The sequence below is a fragment of the Salmo salar genome, chromosome ssa10 (genome assembly GCF_905237065.1).
Source record: "Salmo salar chromosome ssa10, Ssal_v3.1, whole genome shotgun sequence".
In the NCBI taxonomy this organism is placed as follows: Eukaryota; Metazoa; Chordata; class Actinopteri; order Salmoniformes; family Salmonidae; genus Salmo; species Salmo salar.
Genome location: NC_059451.1, coordinates 38,456,533 through 38,481,500, shown reverse-complemented (window position 1 = coordinate 38,481,500; position 24,968 = coordinate 38,456,533).

The following is a 24,968-nucleotide window of genomic DNA, read 5'->3' as shown; positions in this document are numbered from 1 at the left end:
CTCCATCAGATGACACTCCTAGGACATTATGTTAGACAATGCATGCATTTTTAGTTCTATCAAGTTCATATTTATATCCAAAAACAGCGTTTTACTATGGCATTGATGTTGAGGAAATCGTTTCCCTCCAATAACCGGCAGTCAAGTCAGCACCACAAATTATATAATTAAAATTAGAAAACATTGGTAAAATATTATATTGTCATTTAAAGAATTATAGATTTACATCTCTTGAACGCAATCAACTTGCCAGATTTAAAAATAACCTTACTGGGAAATCACACTTTGCAATAATCTGAGCACTGCGCCCAGAAAAATACGCGTTGCGATACAGACTAGACGTCATGTTGGGGAGATCTAAAATCGAAAATACTATGTAAATAATCCATTACCTTTGATTCTCTTCATCAGATGTCACTTCCAGGTATCACAGGTCCATAACGAATGTAGTTTTGTTCAAAAAAGCTCATCATTTATGTCCAAAAATCTCCGTCTTGTTAGCACATGATCTAAGCCAGCCGGACTTCTCGTCATGAACGAGGGGAAAAAATATATTTACGTTCGTTCAAACATGTCAAACGTTGTATAGCATAAATCATTAGGGCCTTTTTTTAACCAGAACATGAATAATATTCAAGGTGGACGAATGCATACTCTTTTATAACGTATTGGAACGAGGGTACCCAACATGAACTCGCGCGCCAGGTGTCTAATGGGCCATCATCGTTCCATGGCTCTTGTTCAGTCAGATCTCCCTCCAGAAGACTCAAAACACTTTGTAAAGGCTGGTGACATCTAGTGGAAGCAATAGGAAGTGCCAAAATATTCCTCAGCCCCTGTGTTTTTCAATGGGATAGGTTTAAAGGTAATACAACACATCAGGTATCCACTTCCTGTCAGAAAATGTCTCAGGGTTTTGCCAGCCAAATGAGTTCTGTTATACTCACAGACACCATTCAAACAGTTTTAGAAAATTTAGGGTGTTTTCTATCCATATGTAATAAGTATATGCATATTCTAGTTACTGGGTAGGAGTGGTAACCAGATTAAATCGGGTATGTTTTTTTATCCAGCCGTGTCAATACTGCCCCCTAGCCCTAACAGGTTAATAAGAAGATGGAGATCCATGTGTCAATGTGATGATTGTCCTCTTTGTACCTACGAAGAGTGTAATCCTTGTAACTTTTTTAATGATTTATAACTATTTAAATTATTCCTTTAAGAATGTTTTGCACCATGTGAAGAAGAAAAAAAAGATTGTGACATAATTGGCTTACATTATGAAATATTACTTATATGCTTACTTGTAATTTTGTATTAGGTTGAGATTAGTCTTAAAGGGGAGGAATGTGGTGGGGAAAATTGCAAACTTTGTTATGCACATGTGCTGTATGAGCCCTAAATCTGTACATTTCCACTATCTGTTTTTCCCATTTAAGAAGAAGCCAGTGTTTTTCCTCTCTTGTTTCTGAGTAAATTAGTCACGTGGCCAAAGACAAAGGGCCATCTGAGAGTGACCAGTTTTTGGTCCATCCTGTTCTTTTCATATCTTTCAAGGGCACAGCTGTGTGGAGATATGAAGAGAACAAAGGCTAGCTTGAGCAGCAGTGACAATTCTATCAACACCTTCCAAATGTGAAATTATAAGACAAAAATGACACTTACTGAAGCTGTTCCTCTATGTCCTCTTGGTTGTGAATGTAGCTAAGGTCATTAGTTAGCTAATATCCACCCCAAAGACTTCCTCAAACGTGCAGTCCATGGGGGGTCTAGAATATGAAGTAAATGCTTGACTGTGTTTTGCATCCATTTGGATGCATTTAAGATGCATTAGCTTGTATCCATGAAGTTTCCCATGTCCACCCAGTTGATCAACAAGGAATAACGCTATGTCAAGGAGGTCCGATTTTTTTAAATTTGCTGTCGTGCCATAGAGAACTCAGATTTTTCTGCAATCTAGGTAAACTAATGACAACACCATCTACATTGCTCATTGACACGAATATCTCCCAATGCATCAAACCGAGGAGAAAAATAAAAGTTGATGAACTCAAGCAAACCCGCCAAAATGTCAAACTGTCCATGAGGGGAAGTCAAGCTTGCCAAGTAGCCTATGCCAATTTTCAGCATAATAAATGAATAGGTTATTTCTCCTAATAATGTGCAACCGGATTATTTCATAATAGCATAATATTTCTTGTCATTTTAAAGTTATCTTTCTCATTATATCATTATCTTTTTCAGAATAATGAGTTATTGAATTATTTCGTAATAACGTGATCTTGTCTCATAATAGTGATAAAAAATATATATACTCTGAGTGGCAGTACGTACAACCAGAATTTCTAAACCAAGATGCGCATCATCGGGAGACTTCCAGGAATGCTTGATAGTGTTTGGGGTTTGAGAAGTCAATAAGAGAAGTGAAAAATTCTTCCTTAGTTGTTCATTTTCTCAAAATCAACCTAGATTTGACCCAATGTCTTAAGTGGTGGAACATGTTATTACTCCAACCTCGTGAAAGTGATAAACTGACACATTTTCATTTTTGTCAAAAATTACTTTATATCGAAGGAGTGCATTTGAGTTGACGGCCTGCATATGCACAGTTCGGATCGCATAATCTTAGCTAGCCAAGGTGGCCATGACATCGCCTACAAGTGTGATCAGGGATTTCTATTGGAGAAGCATTTTTAGCCTATCTTTGCTACAACTAGTGGCAACTGAGCTGCCACCAATGTTAAGGAGACAAAACCTTAATTTTGCTGGAGTTTTTAAACACACGGGTGTAAGGGATTACGAGACAGATTTTATGTGCACTGAAACACTCATCCTAAGGTTTTCTGAAACATGACATGGTGTGTTGTAACACCACTTAATCAAGAGTTGTGCAACACCTTGCAAGAGACGGGGAGCACTAACCCGGAAAAGGTTGAAAACACTATTATGGTGTTTTGAGTCCTGTTTAGTGCAGAATTACATCCGTCCTCTTTTGGTTTTCCAAATACTGTAAATGTGAGTCCCTCCTCTTTTTGTATATTCCCCGCACTTACATGTTGTGCTGATAAACTCCTCATTGGTAATTCAAAAATATTTAATGTACGGTATTATGGTCAAACAAAAGAAAAGTGGAAATATAGTTTTGTAAAAATACAAATTAATATGTTTGTCCAGGATAAAACATTTATTTTTCGAAGACATGATTTTGAAGTGTCACGCCCTGCCCAGGTGAACTCGGGAATTTTGGGTCAGGGTGTGTCATGTTGGGTAATTTTCCTTGGTTGTTTTCAATGTGGGTTATTTCTATGTTGGGTTCTGTCGATTCCCAATCAGAGACAGCTGTCGCTAGTTGTCTCTGATTGGGATCACATTTAAGTTCCTTTTTCCCCACGCTGTTTGTGGGGTGTTGTCTCTTTGTGTTAAGAGCAGTTAACGTATCGGCATTTTCTTGTTTTTGTGTACGTGTTTAATTCAGTGTAAAGAATAAACATGTGTTCGCTCCCAGCTGCGTTTTGGTCCGCTTCCTCGTCACCCGACGACGATCGTTATAGAACACCCCACCAAACCAGGACCAAGCAGCGGGAGGATAAGGAGCGCGAGAGATGGGCTCGCAAAGGGAAGGAGTTCTGGACCTGGGAGGAGATAATGTCGGGGAAAGGACCCTGGCGAAAGGACTCCCAGGTCGAGGAGGTAATGCCAGCCGGTGGACGGAGTCGCAGGCGGCGGTCGAGGAGGCCCGGAAGACACCCCCAAGAATTTTTTTGGGGGGGCTAATGGGGTGGTCCGGAAGGGCAGAGGAAGAGCCCAGACCACTGCTCTCGTGGGGGATGACGGCGGAGGAGGAGGCGGAGATGAGGCGGTTGATTGAGGACCTGCTGAGGGAAGATCTGGAGGAGGAGCCATGGTATGCGGAGTTGCGCGCTGTGTTGCCAGTGCGCCCGCACAGCCCGGTGCGTCCGGTGGACATGCCCAGCACATGCCCAGCACAGGACGAGTGGCTAAACCGGCTCCACGCTTCAGTTCACCAGTGCGTGTTCACAGTCCTGTCTGGCCCGTTCCTGTTCCCCGCACCAAGCCCATGGTGCGTGTCCCCAGTCCGGCCCGGCCCGTTCCTGCTCCCCGCACCAAGCCAGTGGTGCGTGTTCCCAGTCCGGCCCGGCCCGTTCCTGCTCCCCGCACCAGGTTAGTGGTGCGTGTCCCCAGTCCGGCCCGGCCCGTTCCTGCTCCCCGCACCAAGCCAGTGGTGCGTGTTCCCAGTCCTGTCCGGCCCGTTCCTGTTCCCCGCACCAAGCCCACGGTGCGTGTTCACAGTCCTGTCCGGCCCGTCCCTGCTCCCCGCACCAAGCCCACGGTGCGTGTCCCCAGTCCGGCCCGGCCCGTCCCTGCTCCCCGCACCAAGTCAGCGGTGCGTGTCCCCAGTCCGGTCTGGCCCGTTCCTGCTCCCCGCACCAAGCCAGTGGTGCGTGTTCCCAGTCCGGCCCGGCCCATCCCTGCTCCACGCACCAGGTCAGTGATGCGTGTCCCCAGTCCTGTCCGGCCCATCCCTGTTCCCCGCACCAAGCCCACGGTGCATGTCCACAGTCCTGTCCGGCCCGTTCCTGTTCCCCGCACCAAGCCCACGGTGCGTGTCCATAGTCCTGTCCGGCCGTTCCTGTTCCCCGCACCAAGCCCACGGTGCATGTCCACAGTCCGGCCCGGCCCGTTCCTGTTCCCCGCACCAAGCCCACGGTGCGTGTCCACAGTCCTGTCCGGCCCGTCCCTGCTCCCCGCGCCAAGCCCACGGTGCGTGTCCATAGTCCTGTCCGGCCGTTCCTGTTCCCCGCACCAAGCCCACGGTGCATGTCCACAGTCCGGCCCGGCCCGTTCCTGTTCCCCGCACCAAGCCCACGGTGCGTGTCCACAGTCCTGTCCGGCCCGTCCCTGCTCCCCGCACCAAGTCAGTGGTGCGTGTCCCCAGTCCGGCCCGGCCCGTTCCTGCTCCCCGCACCAAGCCAGTGGTGCGTGTTCCCAGTCCGGCCCGGCCCGTTCCTGCTGCCCGCACCAAGCCAGTGGTGCGTGTTCCCAGTCCGGCACGGCCCGTGTCCGGTCCACCGGTGCCCAATCCTGTTCCGGTCGACGGCTCCGCTCCAGAGCCTGAGCATGCTGCTCCACAGTGGTCCAGTCCGGGCCAGAGGGGTAGGGCTAAGGTGGAGGCGGGGGAAAGAACACGCCCGGGGCCAGAGGCTCCACCGAGGGTGAGGCACCCACCCGGGTCCCCCCCCTAATAGACTTAAGTTTGGGGGGGGTACTGTCACGCCCTGACCAGGTGAACTCGGGTATTTTGGGTCAGGGTGTGTCATGTTGGGTAATTTTCCCTGGTTTGTTTTCTATGTGGGTTATTTCTATGTTGGGTTCTGTCGATTCCCAATCAGAGACAGCTGTCGCTAGTTGTCTCTGATTGGGATCACATTTAAGTTCCTTTTTCCCCACGCTGTTTGTGGGGTGTTGTCTCTTTGTGTTAAGAGCAGTTAACATATCGGCATTTTCTTGTTTTTGTGTACGTGTTTAATTCAGTGTAAAGAATAAACATGTGTTCGCTCCCAGCTGCGTTTTGGTCCGCTTCCTCGTCACCCGACGACGATCGTTACATGAAGCTTCAAATGCTTTATCTTTTCTTTGCAAATGATCAAATGACAACAAAACATTAACAGATCTTTCACATTTTTATATTGATATATTTTTCATATTCATATTATTCAAAATCAAGGGAAATATGGCATTATATTTCACATTAATGGAAGCAAATACAGGCAATTACTGATAATTTAAGCATTAGCACTCATACAAAACTTCAGCCCAGAGCACATCCATTCTGCTAATGTACACTACATGACCAAAAGTATGTGGACACCTGCTCATCAAACATCTCATTCCAAAATCATGGGCATTAATGAGAAGTTGGTCCCCCATTTGCTGCTATAAAATGCCTCAACTCTTCTGGGAAGGCTTTCCACTAGATGTTGGAACATTGCTGCAGGGACTTGCTTCAAATCAGCCACAAGAGCATTAGTAAGGTCAGGCACTGACGTTGGGCGATTAGGTCTGGCTCGCAGTCGGTATTCCATATGGGCCTAGCTTTGTGAGCGGGGGCATTGTCATGCTGAAACAGGAAAGGGCCTTTCCCAAAGTTGGAAGCACAGAATCATCTAGAATGTCATTGTATGCTGTAGCGTTAAGATTTCCCTTCACTAGAACTAAGAGGCCTAGCCCGAACAATGAAAAACAGCCCCAGAGCATTATTCCTCCTCCACCAAACTTTACAGTTGATACTATGCATTGGGGCAGGTAGCGTTCATCTGGTATCCGCCAAACCTAGATTCGTCCGTCGGACTGCCAGATGGTGAAGCGTGATTCATCACTCCAGAGAATGCGTTTCCACTGTTGACCTGGGCTGCTCTAGCTGTGGAGAACTTTGACAAACTGACTTGTTGGAAAGGTGGCATCCTATGACGGTGCCATGTTGAAAGTCACTGAGCTCTTCAGTAAGGCCATTTTTGCTGCCAATGTTTGTCTATCGAGATTGCAGAGCTGTTTGATCGACGGGTGTGGCTGAAATAACCAAATCCACTACTTTGAAGGGGTGTCCACATAGATGACATGATTGACAATAGTTAGCATTAATTTGTGATCCATGTCTTGATTGGCTTTGGTTAGGATTGTCCAGCCTGTAGGTAACGAAGTATGTATGCATGTTTTTCTGCAGGAAGACATAATTAGCAAACAAAAGTAAGAGATAATGATAGTACATGACTGGATAATTCAGTTATGAACTTCTTTAATATTAATAAATTGTAATGTGAATATACCATTTTTAAAGGCCCAGCGAAAACAAAAACGTGATTTCCTGTATTTAATATATATCCACACTATGAGGTTGGAATAATGCTGTGAAATTGTGAAAATGATAATGCCCTTTTAGTGTAGGAGCTGTTTGAAAAACCACCTGAAATTTTCAGCCTGTTTTTGGTGGGATGGAGTTTTGGAATGCCTGGTGAGACTGATAAGAAAGAGTTCCAAATCACTCTGCCAATAACAGCTAGTTTTCAGTATTCCCCTCCCCATTCAGACCACTCCCAGACAGTTGTATCAAAATTCTTACTTGAGAAATTGCTCTTGGCTTAGAAGCTAATTGAAAACAACCAGAGTAAGGCACTTCATTTTTACCCAGAAATGATTTGATTTTGAGATAAAAACGGCTGCGTTGGACCTTTAAACATATCAATAGCAATATGCAAAATGCATATAAATGACTGAAGCGAGGCAAATACACTGTAGAAACAAGATAATAATAGGAATGTCAAACATTGGATGCAATAACATTTGGCGTGGTAGGCCAAAGTTAGAGCAGGCTAAATTGACATACAGCAAGCATCGAACAGTATATAAAGCTTATAAAGCTAGTAGGCAAACAAAGCAGCATTATAAAAAACAATAAGGCCGTAATATGCACAGAAAACAAGTGCACAAAAAGTGCAAACAATAACGTGTCAATTAACAAATACATGTAGCATCAAGAAAACTGATCAATGAATCAAAATGGTTATTTGATTTGGACTAAAAGCATACAGTGACCATTAGCAGCCGAAAATTCTACACAAAGCAAATGTTCTTGTTGAGTGATTTGCTTTTCAGTTTCCTTCTTCAATGTAATAATATGTTGTACTCACATTGTCATTGACACATACATTATTGTAGTGACATTATGTTTGATACTGGAGCTCTGAGGCATGCTTCAAAATAGCTAAACAGCTAACTTGGAAGCAGTGTACCGATGTATCACTTTATCAGAAGTACGCATTCAATGATGTCTGAAGCTTTGTTTGATCACGTACTTTTAAATGTTTTACTTGGTTCCGGTGGTTTCTTCGATTAAACTGCTTTCAAACACTGCCCTCGACTGGATACTGTACTTATAAATACATTTTAGGATTTCACTTGTCTGGTAGCTTAGCAGGTAGAGTTGGGGACCATGGAACATTCAGGGAAGTGAGGGTATGAGGTTGAATCCTGCTGAAGGTTGTAACGGCCGTCATCAAAATGAGACCAAGGTGCAGCGGAGGATGTGTTCATCTTAAATGAATTTAATGGATTGAATGAACACTATACAAAAATAAACCAAAAAAACAACCAGCAACAGTTCTGTCAGGATACAAAACTAAACAGGAAAATATTCACCCACAAACCCCAAAGGAAAAACAGGCTGCCTATGTATGACTCTCAATCAGCAACAACAATCTACAGCTGTTCCTGATTGAGAGCCATACATGGCCGAAACAAAGAAATACCACCCTCGGCTTGGCCCACTTAGGTGGCGCCCCTGGCTGCGCCGGAGGACTGGCGGGCGACCCTGGCTACTTCCGGCTGGCGGCCGACCCTGGCTGCGCCCGGCTGGTGGGCGACCCTGGCGGCTCCGGACAGGCGGGCGGCCCTGGCGGCTCCGGACAGGCGGGCGGCCCTGGCGGCTCCGGTCAGGCGGGCGGCCCTGGCGGCTCCGGTCAGGCGGGCGGCTCTGGCGGCTCCGGACTGGCGGGCGGCCCTGGCGGCTCCGGTCAGGCGGGCGGCTCTGGCAGCTCCGGACTGGCGGGCGGCTCTGGCGGCTCTGGCAGCTCCGGACTGGCGGGCGGCTCTGGTGGCTCTGGCCCAGGATGCACAAGGCTGGGGAGAAATGCAAGAGGCCTGGCTCTGGACGGAGGCACAGGACTCACCAGGCTGGGGAGACCCACTGGAGGCCTGGTCCGAGGAGGTGGCACAGGATAGACCAGGATGGGGAGACCCACTGGAGGCCTGGTCCAAGGAGGAGGCACAGGATAGTGCGGGCTGTGGGGGAGCACTGGAGTTCTGGTGCATAGGCTTGCAACCCCTACTTCAGGCTGAATGCCAACTCTTGCCCGGCACGAGCGGAGCGCAGGCATAGGACAAACTGAGCCCTCCCAGCTCCCCGGAGACACAGTGCGCAGAGCCGGCGCAGGATAGCCTGGACCGAAACGGCGCACTGGAGACCAGACGCGCAGACCTGGCACAATCCGCCCTGGCTCGATGCCCATACTCGCATGGCACTTGCGGGGGGCTGGCCTATAGCGCACCGGGCTATGAGTGCGCACTGGAGACACCGTGCACTTCACAGCATAACACGGTGCCTGACCAGTACCACGCTGCTTCCGGTAAGCATGGGGAGTTGGCCCAGAATTCCATCCTGGCTCTGCCACACTCCCCGTGTGCCCCCCCCAAAAAAATTGGGGGCTGCCTCTCGTGCCTGTTGCGCTCCCTTGCCTCATACCATCGCCTCTCCGCTCTCGCTGCCTCGATCTCCCACTGCGGGCGGCGATACTCCCCAGCTTGAGCCCATGGTCCTGCCCCATCCAAAATTTCCTCCCAAGTCCAGGAGTCCATAATGCTCCTCTCCTGGTGCTACTCCTTCCTCCGCTGCTTGGTCCGTTGTTGGTGGGTGAATCTGTAATGGCCGTCGTCAAAATGAGACCAAGGTGCAGTGGAGGATGTGTTCATCTTAAATGAATTTAATGGATTGAATGAACACTATACAAAAATAAACCAAAAAACGGCCAGCAGCAGTTCTGTCCGGATACAAAACTAAACAGGAAAATATTCACCCACAAACCCCAAAGGGGGAACAGGCTGCCTATGTATGACTCTCAATCAGCAACAACGATCTACAGCTGTTCCTGATTGAGAACCATACACGGCCGAAACAAAGAAATACACCAACATAGAAAACGGAACATAGAACGCCAACCCATGTCACACCCTGGCCTAACCAAAAATAGAAAACCAAAAATCCTCTCTATGGCCAGGGCGTTACAAAGGTACACTATTTTGAAAATAGTTTTATGTGAAACCACACTTTCTGCACTGTTTTTCAAATATGTTGTTTTATTTAGTATAGTATAAGCTTGTTTTAAGCATCCTAAAACATTGTTAAAAATGATCAACCTGAAAGCAAGAAAGGGAAGCATGCTGCAAACCTGGTAATATAGCTAACTATAGGCTATTAAAGCCAATGACGTACCGCTGTGACACAAAGTTTGATAAAATCAATGTAGAATAAAACCCCTCTATCTGATAATCACACTTTGCATTTTATTGCTGACTAGCAGATGTCACTAATGTGCATTGTGAACGGATAATGAAGCTCAGAGAAATTAACCTGTTTTCGACACAATTGTCTGGAAAGCTACTTTCACTACTTTCTTGGAATGTTTTGGAAAGTTTCACCTGAGCGTTTGTTCTGCTCTTTACTGTCTGAGTTTGTTAAGGACCTTAATACTGGAGAGGCGACTGCTAACTTCCCTGTTTTAATACTTGACCATAGAGTTTGCTAGAGGGCAAATGCCCTCTCTCCAATTCTGAACTGTACGACAGCATAATTTTTCACAGTTTGCGTTTCATTTAACATTTGTTTCTGGAAATTCTGTTTTGAATTTCCTCTCAGGGTATGTGGCTGTGTGTGTAGACATTCTAATTGACTTTGCCATTTTACTGCCCCAAAGGTCAGGGGTTCAATTCCCCCTTCTACCTTTCACTCTGTGACCTTTTCTTTCTTATCTTTCTAGAAAAAGAACAGAACAACTAAAGGTGGAGTTCCTATTCAGCCTTGAGATTTGAGTTGATTTAATGACATTAAATTACAGGGATCTGCCAGTACCCGATTACCGGGACCCGAGCGGGTCGTCATCGAGAATTCTAAATAATGTCACAGGTCTGGGTCGGATCTGATTTGATTGTCACAGATCTCGGGTATGTATAATTTTTACTGACTTGTCCAGAAGGACACAAAAAGATCCAAAAGTGACTGCTGTGGTAGAAAGAGAGAAATTGTGTAATTTATGCTGCTGTTCTTTGCTTTTCACGAGAGTGGCACGTGTAGCTTGTTGTTGTTGTTGGCCGATTATAAGTAATCAAAGCAGCAATAGGCTACAGTTAAAGAACCTCCGTGTGGAGCAAAAGTAAGGAGATATCTAATCAATGGAAGATGAAATTAAAATGATGGAATTAAAAGTTACAACGACCAAGAGCCAACAGCCAACTTTATATTCTGAATGGAGTTATTGTTGTTTGTAACTGTGTAGGATGCTAGCTAGCTAGCTTACCTAGCGTCTCCCATTTTGATGCAGTCAAGGCAAGGTACTATGTAATCATAATGGATGATAAATAATCTAGCTATGGCAGGTATTAGTCTACTATAGTGCGAGTCGGCTTGGTTGGTTGCTGTCTCTCCCTCCCTCCTCCCTGGTCCCTGTGTCACTCACTCACACAACACGGCCCCTGCTAGAGCATCACCTCTCTCCACCCTCACGCTTTATCAGCTCCGGTTAATAAAGTAGCATAGAATGGACTTTTCTGCTGCTTCTCCCACTCTGATCGGACAGGGTCTGGATCCGACCAGGTCTATATGGAATGGGTCTAATTGTCCTCGGATCCATTCCGAATGGGTGTCTGTATTAAAACAATAAACGTAGTCTTATCGGGTTCGGATGGGAAAGCACTAAGTCCATTTCGGAACAGGTCCAACTTTTTGGCCCCGTGAAGGAATATACTTTCAAAGTATATATATATTTTTTACTTAGGTCCATGTTTTAACCTCTTGGGGCTAGGTGGGACGCTAGCGTGCCACCCGTGGTGCACTCCATCAACAGCAGGTGCATTTCAAGAGCGGCAAATTTGAATCCAAATAAATGTCAAAATTCAAATTTTTCAAAAATACAACTATGTTACACCATTTGAAAGATAAACATCTCCTTAATCTAACCACGTTTTACGATTTCAAAAAGGTTTTACGGCGAAAGCATAAATTTAGAGTATGTTAGGACAGTACATTTACAAGAGTTGTGTGTAATGTTTTGTCAAGTCAAAGACAGGGTCACCAAAACCATAAAACCAGCTAAAACGATGCACTAACCTTTTACAATCTCCATCAGATGACACTCCTAGGACATTATGTTAGACAATGCATGCATTTTTAGTTCTATCAAGTTCATATTTACATCCAAAAACAGCGTTTTACTATGGCATTGATGTTGAGGAAATCGTTTCCCTCCAATAACCGGCAGTCAAGTCAGCGTCACAAATTAAATAATTAAAATTAGAAAACATTGGTAAAATATTATATTGTCATTTAAAGAATTATAGATTTACATCTCTTGAACTCAATCAACTTGCCAGATTTCAAAATAACCTTACTGGGAAATCACACTTTGCAATAATCTGAGCACTGCGCCCAGAAAAATACGCGTTGCGATACAGACTAGACGTCATGTTGGGGAGATCTAAAATCGAAAATACTATGTAAATAATCCATTACCTTTGATTCTCTTCATCAGATGTCACTTCCAGGTATCACAGGTCCATAACGAATGTAGTTTTGTTCAAAAAAGCTCATCATTTATGTCCAAAAATCTCCGTCTCGTTAGCACATGATGTAAGCCAGCCGGACTTCTCGTCATGAACGAGGGGAAAAAATATATTTCCGTTCGTTCAAACATGTCAAACGTTGTATAGCATAAATCATTAGGGCCTTTTTTAACCAGAACATGAATAATATTCAAGGTGGACGAATGCATACTCTTTTATAACGTATTGGAACGAGGGTACCCAACATGAACTAGCGCGCCAGGTGTCTAATGGGACATCAACGTTCCATGGCTCTTGTTCGGTCAGATCTCCCTCCAGAAGACTCAAAACACTTTGTAAAGGCTGGTGACATCTAGTGGAAGCAATAGGAAGTGCCAAAATATTCCTAAACCCCTGTGTTTTTCAATGGGATAGGTTTAAAGTCAATACAACACATCAGGTATCCACTTCCTGTCAGAAAATGTCTCAGGGTTTTGCCTGCCAAATGAGTTCTGTTATACTCACAGACACCATTCAAACAGTTTTGGAAACTTTAGAGTGTTTTCTATCCATATATAATAAGTATATGCATATTCTAGTTACTGGGTAGGATTAGTAACCAGATTAAATCGGGTACATTTTTTTTATCCAGACGTGCAAATGCTGCCCCCTAGACCCAACAGGTTAATGAATCCATGAACTTATCTCAAACCTGAATTGGGCCCCATGTGCTGAAAATAACAAGGGTGGTTCAGCAGAGGACCTTGTTCCTGCAGACTGGCTGAGTGGACTAAGGCAGTGTTTTGACAAGCAGGAGACCTGGGTTCACATCCACCTTCCCATATGAAGATCCATTTTAAACATTTCACCTCATGTTAACCCTGCTATAACTTACGTAGCCCTAAACATTTTTATCGTAACATAATTTATAATCGTACAATTGGCCAGGCAACTGTAGACTATAATTAGAGTGATTGTCTACCCTATGAAAAGTACTAAATTCCCAATCTGTTCCTTAAAATGTTCATTAAAATATTGTCTGAAAATCCTTATTAATCAATATTTAATCTATAAACCATTGTAATTTCAAAACCATTTGATTGTATGAGAGACACAGTCTGCCAAAAGACACTTTGCCAAAACACACTTTGTGTTTTAATAATGCTACCTTTACATGCATTGAAACACCAACAATGGTTTTCACAACGCCCTCTTAAAAACACCAATATTCAGACTGAGAATCAAATCAAATCAAATTTCTATACAACAGGTATAGAACTTACAGTGAAATGCTTACTTACGAGCCCCTAACCAAAAATGCAGTTAAAAAAAATATGGCTAAGTATAAGAAATAAAAGTAACAAGTAATTAAATAGCAGCAGTAAAGTAACAATAGTATATACAGGGGGTACCGCTTCAGAGTCAATGTGTGGGGGCACCGGTTAGTTGAGGTAATATGTACATGTAGGTAGAGTTATTGAAGTGACTATGCATAGATGATAACAACAGAGAGTAGCAGCAGTGTGAAAGAGGGGGAGGGGGGGCAATGCAAATAGTCTGCGTAGCCATTAGCTTAGGTGTTCAGGAGTCTTATGGCTTGGGGGTTGAAGCTGTTTAGAAGACTCTTGGACCTAGACTTGGCGCTCCGGTACCGCTTGCCGTGCGGTAGCAGAGAGAACACTCTATGACTAGGGTGGCTGGAGTCTTTGATAATTTTGGGGGCCTTCCTCTGACACCGCCTGGTATAGAGGTCCTGGATGGCAGGAAGCTTGGCCCCAGTGATGTACTGGGCTGTTCGCACTACCCTCTGTAGTGCCTTGCGGTTGAAGGCCGAGCAGTTGCCATACCAGGCAGTGATGCAACCAGTCAGGATGCTCTCGATGGTGCAGCTGTAGAACCTTTTGAGGATCTGAGGACCTACGCCAAATCTTTTCACTCTCCTGAGGGGGAATAGGATTTGTTGTGCCCTCTTCATGACTGTCTTGGTGTGCTTGGACCATGTTAGTTTGTTGGTGGCTGTGCAGTCACTGTAGGGACGACATCATCGATGCACTTATTGATGAAGCCAATGACTGATGTGGTGTACTCCTCAATGCCATCGGAGGAATCCATATTCCACATATTCCAGTCTTTGCTAGCAAAAGAGTCCTGCAGCTTAGCATCTGCTTCATCTGACCACTTTTTTATTGATCTAGTCACTGGTGCTTCCTGCTTTAATTTTTGCTTGTAAGCAGGAATCAGGAGGATAGAATTATGGTCAGATTTGCCAAATGGAGGGTGAATGAGAGCTTTGTATGCGTCTCTGTGTCTGGAGTAAAGGTGGTCCAGAGTTTTTTCCCTCTGGTTGCACATTTAACATGCTGATAGAAATTTGGTAAAACGGATTTAAGTTTCCCTGCATTGAATTCCCCGGCTACTAGGAGCGTCGCCTCTGGGTGAGTATTTTCAGGTTGGTTTATGGCGGAATACAGCTTATTCAATGCTGTCTTAGTGCCAGCCTCTGACTGTGGTGGTATGTAAAGAGCTACGAAAAATACAGATGAAAACTCTCTAGGTAGATAGTGTGGTCTACAGCTTATCATTAGATATCATGCACCAGCTGTTATTTACAAAAATATATAGTCAGCCGCCCCTTGTTTCTTTCTTTCTCTCTAAGACTGTTCACTGTGCTGGGGAAGGCTGATGTGTGGAGTGGGAATCTGCTAGAGGGAACAGGGAGTCAGGACTGTTAATTAGCTTGAGTGCTATGCATCGCCATACATACACACACACACACACACACACACACACACACACACACACACACACACACACACACACACACACACACACACACACACACACACACACACACACACAGACAGGTCTACACCCCCCCACACCCACACACAATAGGTCCTGGTATGGGGGCTCTTATCAACTCCACATAAATAAGCCAATATTTCATTATCCAATCATGTGTGTTTGTGTTGGGTTAATTTTCACACGGATTAATACACACACACAGACACACAGACAGACAGACAGACAGACAGACAGACAGACAGACAGACAGACAGACAGACAGACACACAGAGACAGACACACACACACACACACACACACACACACACACACACACACACACACACACACACACACACAGATAGGTCTACACCCCCCCACACCCACACACAATAGGTCCTGGTATGGGGGCTCTTATCAACTCCACATAAATAAGCCAATATTTCATTATCCAATCATGTGTGTTTGTGTTGGGTTAATTATCACACGGATTAATACACACACACACACACACACACACACACACACACACACACACACACACACACACACACACACACACACACACACACATGCAGACACACACATGCACACGCATGCACGTCCATGCCCACTTACACACACAAACACACACACCTGCTTTGTTCCTCTAATGACTTCCTTGTGTTGATGCACAATCATCCTCATTAGATCAGTTATGTTTCAGTTAGAGGTAATAGGGCTCCCATTACGGCAAACCACTAACCATCTGTGTATAATTATGGAACAGAAATTATGGCTTTGAAATACTTCTCTATGGGCTTTTGCTATTCGTACGTGAAGAGGAGTGATGTAGAGGAGAGGTGTAGAGAAGGTAGAGTCGTGGTAGAGGATATATGTTGAGGAAAGGTAGAAGAGATGTAGAAGAGTGGTAGACGAGAGGTAGAAGAGTGGTAGAGGAGAAGTAGAGGAGTGAGGTATGGGAGATAGGTAGAGGAAAGATGTAGAGGAGAGAGGAAGTATAACATTATCACTCTGTGGAAGGTGCCTTGAGAATTTTGTTGAGAGAGTTGCTTTGGAAAGGAATCTTAAGTGGATGAATTATCAGTTACCCTTTGACAAGTACAAACACACGGGTGTGTTCATTCTACAGTGGTCCCTGCAGAGCACTCTCAAACTAGTGTCATTAGAATGTTTATTTAGAACGTCGTGTTTTGATTGACGCAACAGTCAGCGTTTGAGCTGACCACACAATGTTTTCCAGAAACATTTTGCACAAAAACAGACCTTACAATGTTATGTCCTGAATGTGACCAGTTTATTTTTGGATGCAATGTTCAGACATTCACAGAAGTAGCAACAGCATAACACATTCATCCAAACTGGAAAATGTAGGCACATGAGTTGTAGCACTAACTGAGGAAAGATTGACATAATACAAGCGGTCATATTTAGCTAACTCTCGGCTGACAGAAACCATAATATGAATTAGCTAATAGCAAATTCTATTTAAAATTCATCACATCACAGGTGAGCTCACCATTGATCGAAATAATTAAGTAAAACACTTTCTGAAAATTGAAAGTAATACAACGATGGGTAGTTTGTGCACATCGCCATATTTTTTCGTATCAACCAAAGATAAGAAGAGGAGACAAGATTAGTTTTGTCTGTTTTGAAGTATGCATGTTAAAGTGGGTATGTCATCTACCATCATTCACTTCCCTTCATTCACTTCTGGAAGTTTACTCAAAGTTTATTATCCCTTCACCTAATTTTGTTAAAACATCTTTGTTCTGACAGACGTTTACGTGACACCCAGAATGCATTGTATAATGTCAACAAACATGGTGCCACACATAGCTGGCAAATAGCATTAGCTCATCATAATCAGTACAACCTTCAAATAAGTATTTTACACACATTATGTGCCCATTACAATGTATGCAAGAAATGGAATGCATGATTTGTCACCAGCACTTGAAAACATATGAATAAAACTGTAAATACATTATGCTCCATAAATACATACCTACAGTTGAAGTCAGAAGTTTAATTACACTTAGGTTGGAGTCATTAAAACTTGTTTTTCAACCACTCCACAAATTTCTTGTTAACAAACTATAGTTTTGGCAAGTCAGTTAGGACATCTACTTTGTGCATGACACAAGTAATTTTTCCAACAATTGTTTACAGATAGATTATTTCACTTATAATTCACTGTATCACAATTCCAGTGGGTCAGAAGTTTACGTACACCAAGTTGACTGTGCCTTTAAACAGCTTAGAAAATTCCAGAAAATTATGTCATGGCTTTAGAAGCTTCTGATAGGCTAATTGACATCATTTGAGTCAATTGGAGGTGTACCTGTAGATGTATTTCAAGGCCTACTTTCAAACTCAGTGCCTCTGCTTGACATCATGGGAAAATTAAAAGAAATCAGCCAAGACCTCGGAAAAATAATTGTTGACCTCCACAAGTCTGGTTCATCCTTGGGAGCAATTTCCAAACGCCTGAAGGTACCACGTTCATCTGTACAAACAACAGTACGCAAGTATAAACACCATGGGACCACGCAGCTATCATAACGCTCAGGAAGGAGATGCGTTCTGTCTCCTAGAGATGAATGTACTTTAGTGCGAAAAGTGCAAATCAATCCTAGAACAACAGCAAAAGACCTTGTGAAATGGTGGAGGAAACAGGTACAAAAGTATCTATATCCACAGTAAAACGGGTCCTGTATCGACATAACCTGAAAGGCCGCTGAGCAAGGAAGAAGCCACTGCTCCAAAACCGCCATAAAAAAAGCCAGACTACGGTTTGCAACTGCACATGGGGACAAATATCGTAATTTTTGGAGAAATGTCCTCTGGTCTGATGAAACAAAAATAGAACTATTTGGCCATAATGACCATCGTTATGTTTGGAGGAAAAAGGGGGATGCTTGCAAGCCGAAGAACACCATCCCAACAGTGAAGCACGGGGGTGGCAGCATCATGTTTCGGGGTGCTTTGCTGCAGGAGGGACTGGTGCACTTCACAAAATAGATGGCATCATGAGGGAAGAAAATTACAAATTAAGACTTTACAAACATTTAACAAGTAGACAATACAGACAAGTAAAATATCTGACAGGAAACACAGTTAACATTCTGTTGATGTTTTCTATTTCATGTCCAGTCATATGGTCTATCGCATTAGATGTTCTTAATTTATTTTCTTGAAGGTGGATTTACTTTTTGCCTGAGAAATATGGATTTGTAAAGAGTTCCATTCAGCTATGGCTCTATAAAAAACTGTAGATTTAAGGTGATTTGTCCTTGGTTTGGGTTGTCTTAAATGCTCTGAATTTACCTGTCTGGTTTGGTGGTTATGCGTGTAGCTAGTATGTACTAACTAAAGAAAATAAAAAGACTGGATAGTAATTTGTTTTCAACATGAAGCCATGAGAGATTCAGATGCATTTGGATAATATTCATATGGCTAGAGCAATGATGAGCTAATCCGGCAGCCCTGTTTTGGGCTTTATTATTTTTAGCTTTATTATATATTTCCTTGCTGCAGTTGACCATATAACTGGACTGTACTCTAAGTGTGATATGACCAGCGATTGAATCACCTGATTCAGAGTGCTAGGTGTTACATACTCTGAACATTTTCTTGTAACAGTAATTCCCTTACCCATCTTAATAACAATATGATCTATGTGTTCTGACCATGATGTAGCTGCATCCAACATGATGCCTAGTAGATTTGTTTTTTCACTTACTCTACAGGCATTCTATTCATCGACAAATTCAATTGGGATCATCAGCAAGCATATATCTTGAACCAAATACAATACATTTAGTTTTAGAAATGTTCAACACTAATTTGTTCATATCAACCCACTCAGACACCATTCTTAGTTCACTACTCAGTACATCTGTTAGCTCATTACATTCTGATGCTGCGCTATACATTGTAGAGTCATCAGCATACATTACCACTCTTGCTTTGTTCATTACTGAAGGTAAATCATTAGTAAAGTTAGAGTAGAGAAGTGGGCCTGGGCAGCTTCCTTGAGGACACCTCAGTGTATATCTTTACTGTTTGAAAAGCTACCATTAAAGAACACTTTTTGCCTTCTCCACATGAATAGTGTTTGACTGCATTAGAAAGCATATTTCATGAATCTTGTTCCTTAAACTGCATATATTCAAGTGAGCAATTAACATACCTTTCTTTGGTAGATTTACAGTATTTAAATGTCCAAACATGAATCAGCAATTGGAAACTGAGAAAGAGATACCCAGTCAGTGTGTGGGTGGGGGGGTGGTGGGGTTTGGGGGGGTTACTTATGTCTGTTGCTCCTCCTAACTCCTTGGGAAGGAGGGTGAACAATCAGTTTGCCATACCTCAGGTATGCTATGTCACCTCTTTCTCTTGCAGCCTTCATAGCTGGTATTAGTTCCTTTCGTATATGATGGACTGCATCAGAGAAATCCTCATTGATGAAGATGTAGCACCCTTTAAGGCATTTGGCTTTTTCAAGGACTGCAAGCTTATCCTTGAACCTGAGGAATTTCACTAAAATTGGCCTGGGTCTGGTTCCATTGGCACCACCATTGGCACCATCAGTGCCCCCTGATTTTCCAGACCGGTGAGCACGTTCCAGCTCAACCTGTTGATCCAAACAGCTTTCGAACTTTGTCCTCTGATTCAGCCCATGTCTCACTTTGGCTCTCCTGGATACAATCGATTATTTCTCCTCGATTGTCCATCCAGGTAATCAGCCTTCCCAGACATGTTCTGGAGGCCCTCCCTTACTGTGGTGATTTCATTCCGCATAGAGGAACAGTTTCTGGAAAGTGTATCCTGTGTGGTCTTCAATACATCCACATCGTTCTGTGTGAACTGAAGGCTTGTTTTAATGTCTTGTACATCTTTAGTCAGGTTGTCCAGCTGTTTGATAGACTCCATGATCATTTGTATGAAGCTTTAAAAGTTATTCAATTGATTGGAAATGATTTGGAAAGGCACACACCTGTCTATATAAAGTCCAACAGTTGACAGTGCATGTCAGAGCAAAAACCAAGCCATGAGGTTGAAGGAATTGTCCGTAGAGCTCCAAGACAGGATTGTGTTGAGGCACAGATCTGGGGAAGGGTACCAACAACTGTCTGCAGCATTGGAGGTCCACAAGAACACAGTGGCCTCCATCATTCTTAAATGGAAGATGTTTGGAACCACCAAGACTCTTCCTAAAGCTGGACGCCCGGCCAAACTGAGGAATCGGGGGAGAAGGGCATTGGTCAGGGAGGTGACCGAGAACCCAATGGTTACTCTGACAGAGCCCTAGAGTTCCTCTCTGGAGACAAGGACAACCATCTCTGCAGCACTCCACCAATCATGCCTTTATGGTAGAGTGGCCAGACGGAAGTCACTCCTCAGTAAAAGGCACTTGACAGCCCGCTTGGAGTTTACCAAAAGTTACCTAAAGACTCTCAGACCATGAGAAACAAGATTCTCTGGGCTGACGAAACCAAGATTGAACTCTTTGTCCTGAAGGCCAAGCGTCACGTCTGGAGGAAACCTGGCACCATCCCTACGGTGAAGCATGGTTGAGGCAGCATCATGCTGTGAGGATTTTTTTCAGCAGCTGGGACTGGAAGGCTAGTCAGGATCCAGACAAAGATAAACGGAGCAAAGTATAGAGAGATCCTTGATGAAAATGTTCCAGACCTAAGACGCAGGCAAAGGTTCACCTTCCAACAGGACAATGACCCAAAACACACAACCAAGACAACGCAGTAGTGGCTTCGGTTCAAGAATCTGAATGTCCTTGAGTGGCCCAGCCAGAGCTCGGACTTGAACCCAATAGAACATCTCTGTAGAGACCTGAAAATAGCTGTGCAGTAACGCTCCCTATCCAACCTGACAGAGCATGAGAGGATCTACAGAGAAGAATGGGAGAACCTCCCCAAATACAGGTGTGCCAAGCTTGTAGCGTCATACCCAAGAAGATTCAATGTTGTAATGGCTGCCAAAGGTGCTTCAACAAAGTACTGAGTAAATTACAAAATACTTATGTAATTGTGATTTTTCAGGTTTATATTTTTGATACATTTGCAAAAATGTCTAAATAAAAAAACTGTTTTTGCTTTGACATTATGGGGTATTGTGTGTAGATTGATGAGGGAAAAAACGATTTAATCAATTTTAGAATAAAGCTGTAACATAACAAAATGTGGAAAAAGTCAAGGGGTCTGAATACTTTCCGAAGGCACTGTACTTTAATAGGAACGCACACGTGTCCAAAGTTATTATTTGTAAGGAAAACAACAGTGAAGGCAATGCGAGCGTCAGCCAGAAAATGTGCCAGGGGAAAACGTTTGTGCAAGACTGCGCAAATGTCTGCATACTCTGCAGTCTTGATCTGCGTAAACATTAGGGAAGTGCTTGGGCTCTCATCAAAGAGATTATCTGCAACAGTGAAATAGACTACTTCTATGTAAATTAATGAGGAGGCGGAACACACCTCTATTCAAACTGTTGTTTGAAAATAAAACTTGTTAGAAAATAATTAGAAATTGACAAGTTTAAACATAGTCTGTAGATAATTAGCAGACATTGTGTTTTGGTTTGAGGGCAGCACGTGTTAACTGTCCTGTTGCGTAACAATCACTTTTTGGAACAGTGAATACATTCTGACATCAGGTGCATAAAAGAACTGATGCTGGGGTGACCGTTAGAGATATTTAGAACTCACACGTGTAAATGTAAATCATTCAGCTGTAATATTAAAGCCCAATATTATGGTCTAATACTACAAACCAATACCATAGTTTTATAATACATCTCAATAGTTTGGCTTGACACTACTACACCATACCTTAGTTGAATGATAAAGCCCAATATACAGTTCAATATGATCAACAGCATGCAATGCTCTTTGTCACTCTCTCTCTCACTCGCTCTCTCTGTTTCTTTCTTTCTCTCTTTTTCTCTTTCTCTCTCACTCAAAGACTGCTCACTGTTCTGGGGGAAAGGCTGATGTGTGGACTGGGAATCCAACAAGCTCTCACAGTCTCACTGCAGAATTAGATGTTTATCCACATTCTCCAAATGTCAATTGTTGAAGTATCTCCAAATGTCAAATTTCAAAGTGTTTTTGTCGCTCCTGCTGCTCTGTAGCATTCCATTTCTTCAAACATAAAATTTAGAAGCTAAGGGTTAAGTTTAGGCACTCATTCTAAATGGTTAAGGTAAGGGTTAAGGTTTGGAATAAAAATAATTATGAAATAAAAACAGTGTCCACGACTGGGATCAAACACAACCTTCTGATCCAGAGTCATGAGATTACACCCATCCTCCAAACCCAAAACCCAAGCCTACTTCCAAGTGGAGAGCTCAAAAACGTAATCTCGTTCTACAAGACCGGCATAAGGAGTCAACAGCTACAAAGAAGCCGCAGTCAGATGGCGGGGACGGCGAGGCGCCGTTGACAAGCCTTGAACAGAGAGTGAACTGTGTTGCCTCCAGAGGACCTCCTCATCTCCACCATTGACTACCTCCTCCCTCTGCTCAAGCCATGTGAATCCCTCTTGACTGTCGCTCCATTTGCTGTAGGCTTGAAACAACAAAACTTTCAACGCTTGCCAAAATCGTAGCCCAGACCTACTCTGTCATCTAGCTGTTTTATTTGATTCTTGTTTGTTTTATTTGATTCTTGTTCCTGTTTAAATCAGTTTTTGATCATTTCTGCAGTGAAAAGTGACATAGAAGTTGAATAAATAGCCGGTTATGAAGGCATTTCCTGAAGTCCTTAGGACATAGATAGACGTCCAATTTTGAAGTCAATCTTGAACGATCTCCCTGGGGAATCTGCTAGAGGGAACAGGGAAGCAAGACTGTTAACTTACATCTAGACGTTCCGCTAGCGGAACACCTGCTCCAATATCCAATGATAGGCGTGGCGCGAATTACAAATTCCTCAAAAATACAAAAACTTCAATTTTTCAAACATATGACTATTTCACAGCATTTTAAAGACAAGACTCTCCTTTATCTAACCACACTGTCCGATTTCAAAAAGGCTTTACAGCGAAAGCAAAACATTAGATTATGTCAGCAGAGTACCAAGCCAGAAATAATCAGACATCCATTTTTCAAGCTAGCATATAATGTCACAAAAACCCAGAAGACAGCTAAATGCAGCACTAACCTTTGATGATCTTCATCAGATGACACACCTAGGACATTATGTTATACAATACATGCATGTTTTGTTCAATCAAGTTCATATTTATATAAAAAAACTGCTTTTTACATTAGCATGTGACGTTCAGAACTAGCATACCCCCCGCAAACTTCCGGGGAATTTACTAACAATTTACTAAATTACTCACGATAAACGTTCACAAAAAACATAACAATTATTTTAAGAATTATAGATACAGAACTCCTCTATGCACTCGATATGTCCGATTTTAAAATAGCTTTTTGGTGAAAGCACATTTTGCAATATTCTAAGTACATAGCCCAGCCATCACGGGCTAGCTATTTAGACACCCGGCAAGTTTAGCACTCACCATAATCATATTTACTATTATAAAAGTTTGATTACCTTTAGTTGTCTTCGTCAGAATGCACTCCCAGGACTGCTACTTCAATAACAAATGTTGGTTTGGTCCAAAAGAATCCATCGTTATATCCGAATAGCGGCGTTTTGTTCGTGCGTCCCAGACACTATCTGAAATGGTAAATCAGGGTCGTGCGCATGGCGCAATTCGTGACAAAAAAAATCTAAATATTCCATTACCGTACTTCGAAGCATGTCAACCGCTGTTTAAAATCAATTTTTATGCAATTTATCTCGTAAAAAAGCAATAATATTCCGACCGGAAATGTCCATTTAGCTAAACAGAGGAAAGAAAACAAAGCTTTCGGTCGACGCGGGCACGAGCCTGAGTCTCACAGTACTGTAACCAGCCACTACCCAAACGCGCTACTTTGTTTCAGCCAGAGCCTGCAAAGCCACGATTCAGCGTTTTGCCGCCTTCTGAGAGCCTATGGCAGCCGTAGGAAGTGTCACGGGACAGCTAAGATCCTCACTCTTCAATAAACAGAGACAAGAAGAACGACACCTTGTCAGACAGGCCACTTCCTGCATGAAATCTTCTCAGGTTTTTTCCTGCCATATGAGTTCTGTTATACTCACAGACACCATTCAAACAGTTTTAGAAACTTTAGGGTGTTTTCTATCCAAAGCATGTCAACAGCTGTTTAAAATAAATTTTTATGCAATTTATCTCGTAAAAAAGCGATAATATTCCGACCGGGAATCTCCTTTTCGGCAAACAGAGGAAAAATCACAAAGACGGGGGCGGCCAGGGCACGCGCCTAAGCCCACAGTCCCTTGATCGGCCACTTGAGAAAGGCGATAATGTGTTTCAGCCTGGGGCTGGGATGACGACATTCAGGTTTTTGCCGGGCTCTGAGCGCCCATGGAAGACGTAGGAAGTGTCACGTTAGAGCAGAGATCCTTTGTAAAAGATAGAGATGGCAAAGAAGTTCAAGAAATGGTCAGACAGGCCACTTCCTGTAAAGGAATCTCTCAGGTTTTGACCTGCCATTTGAGTTCTGTTATACTCACAGACACCATTCAAACAGTTTTAGAAACTTTGGAGTGTTTTCTATCCAAAGCCAATAATTATATGCATATTCTAGTTACTGGGCAGGAGTAGTAACCAGATTAAATCAGGTACGTTTTTTATCCAGCCGTGAAAATACTGCCCCCTAGCCATAACAGGTTAATTAGCTTGAGTTATGCATCCCCA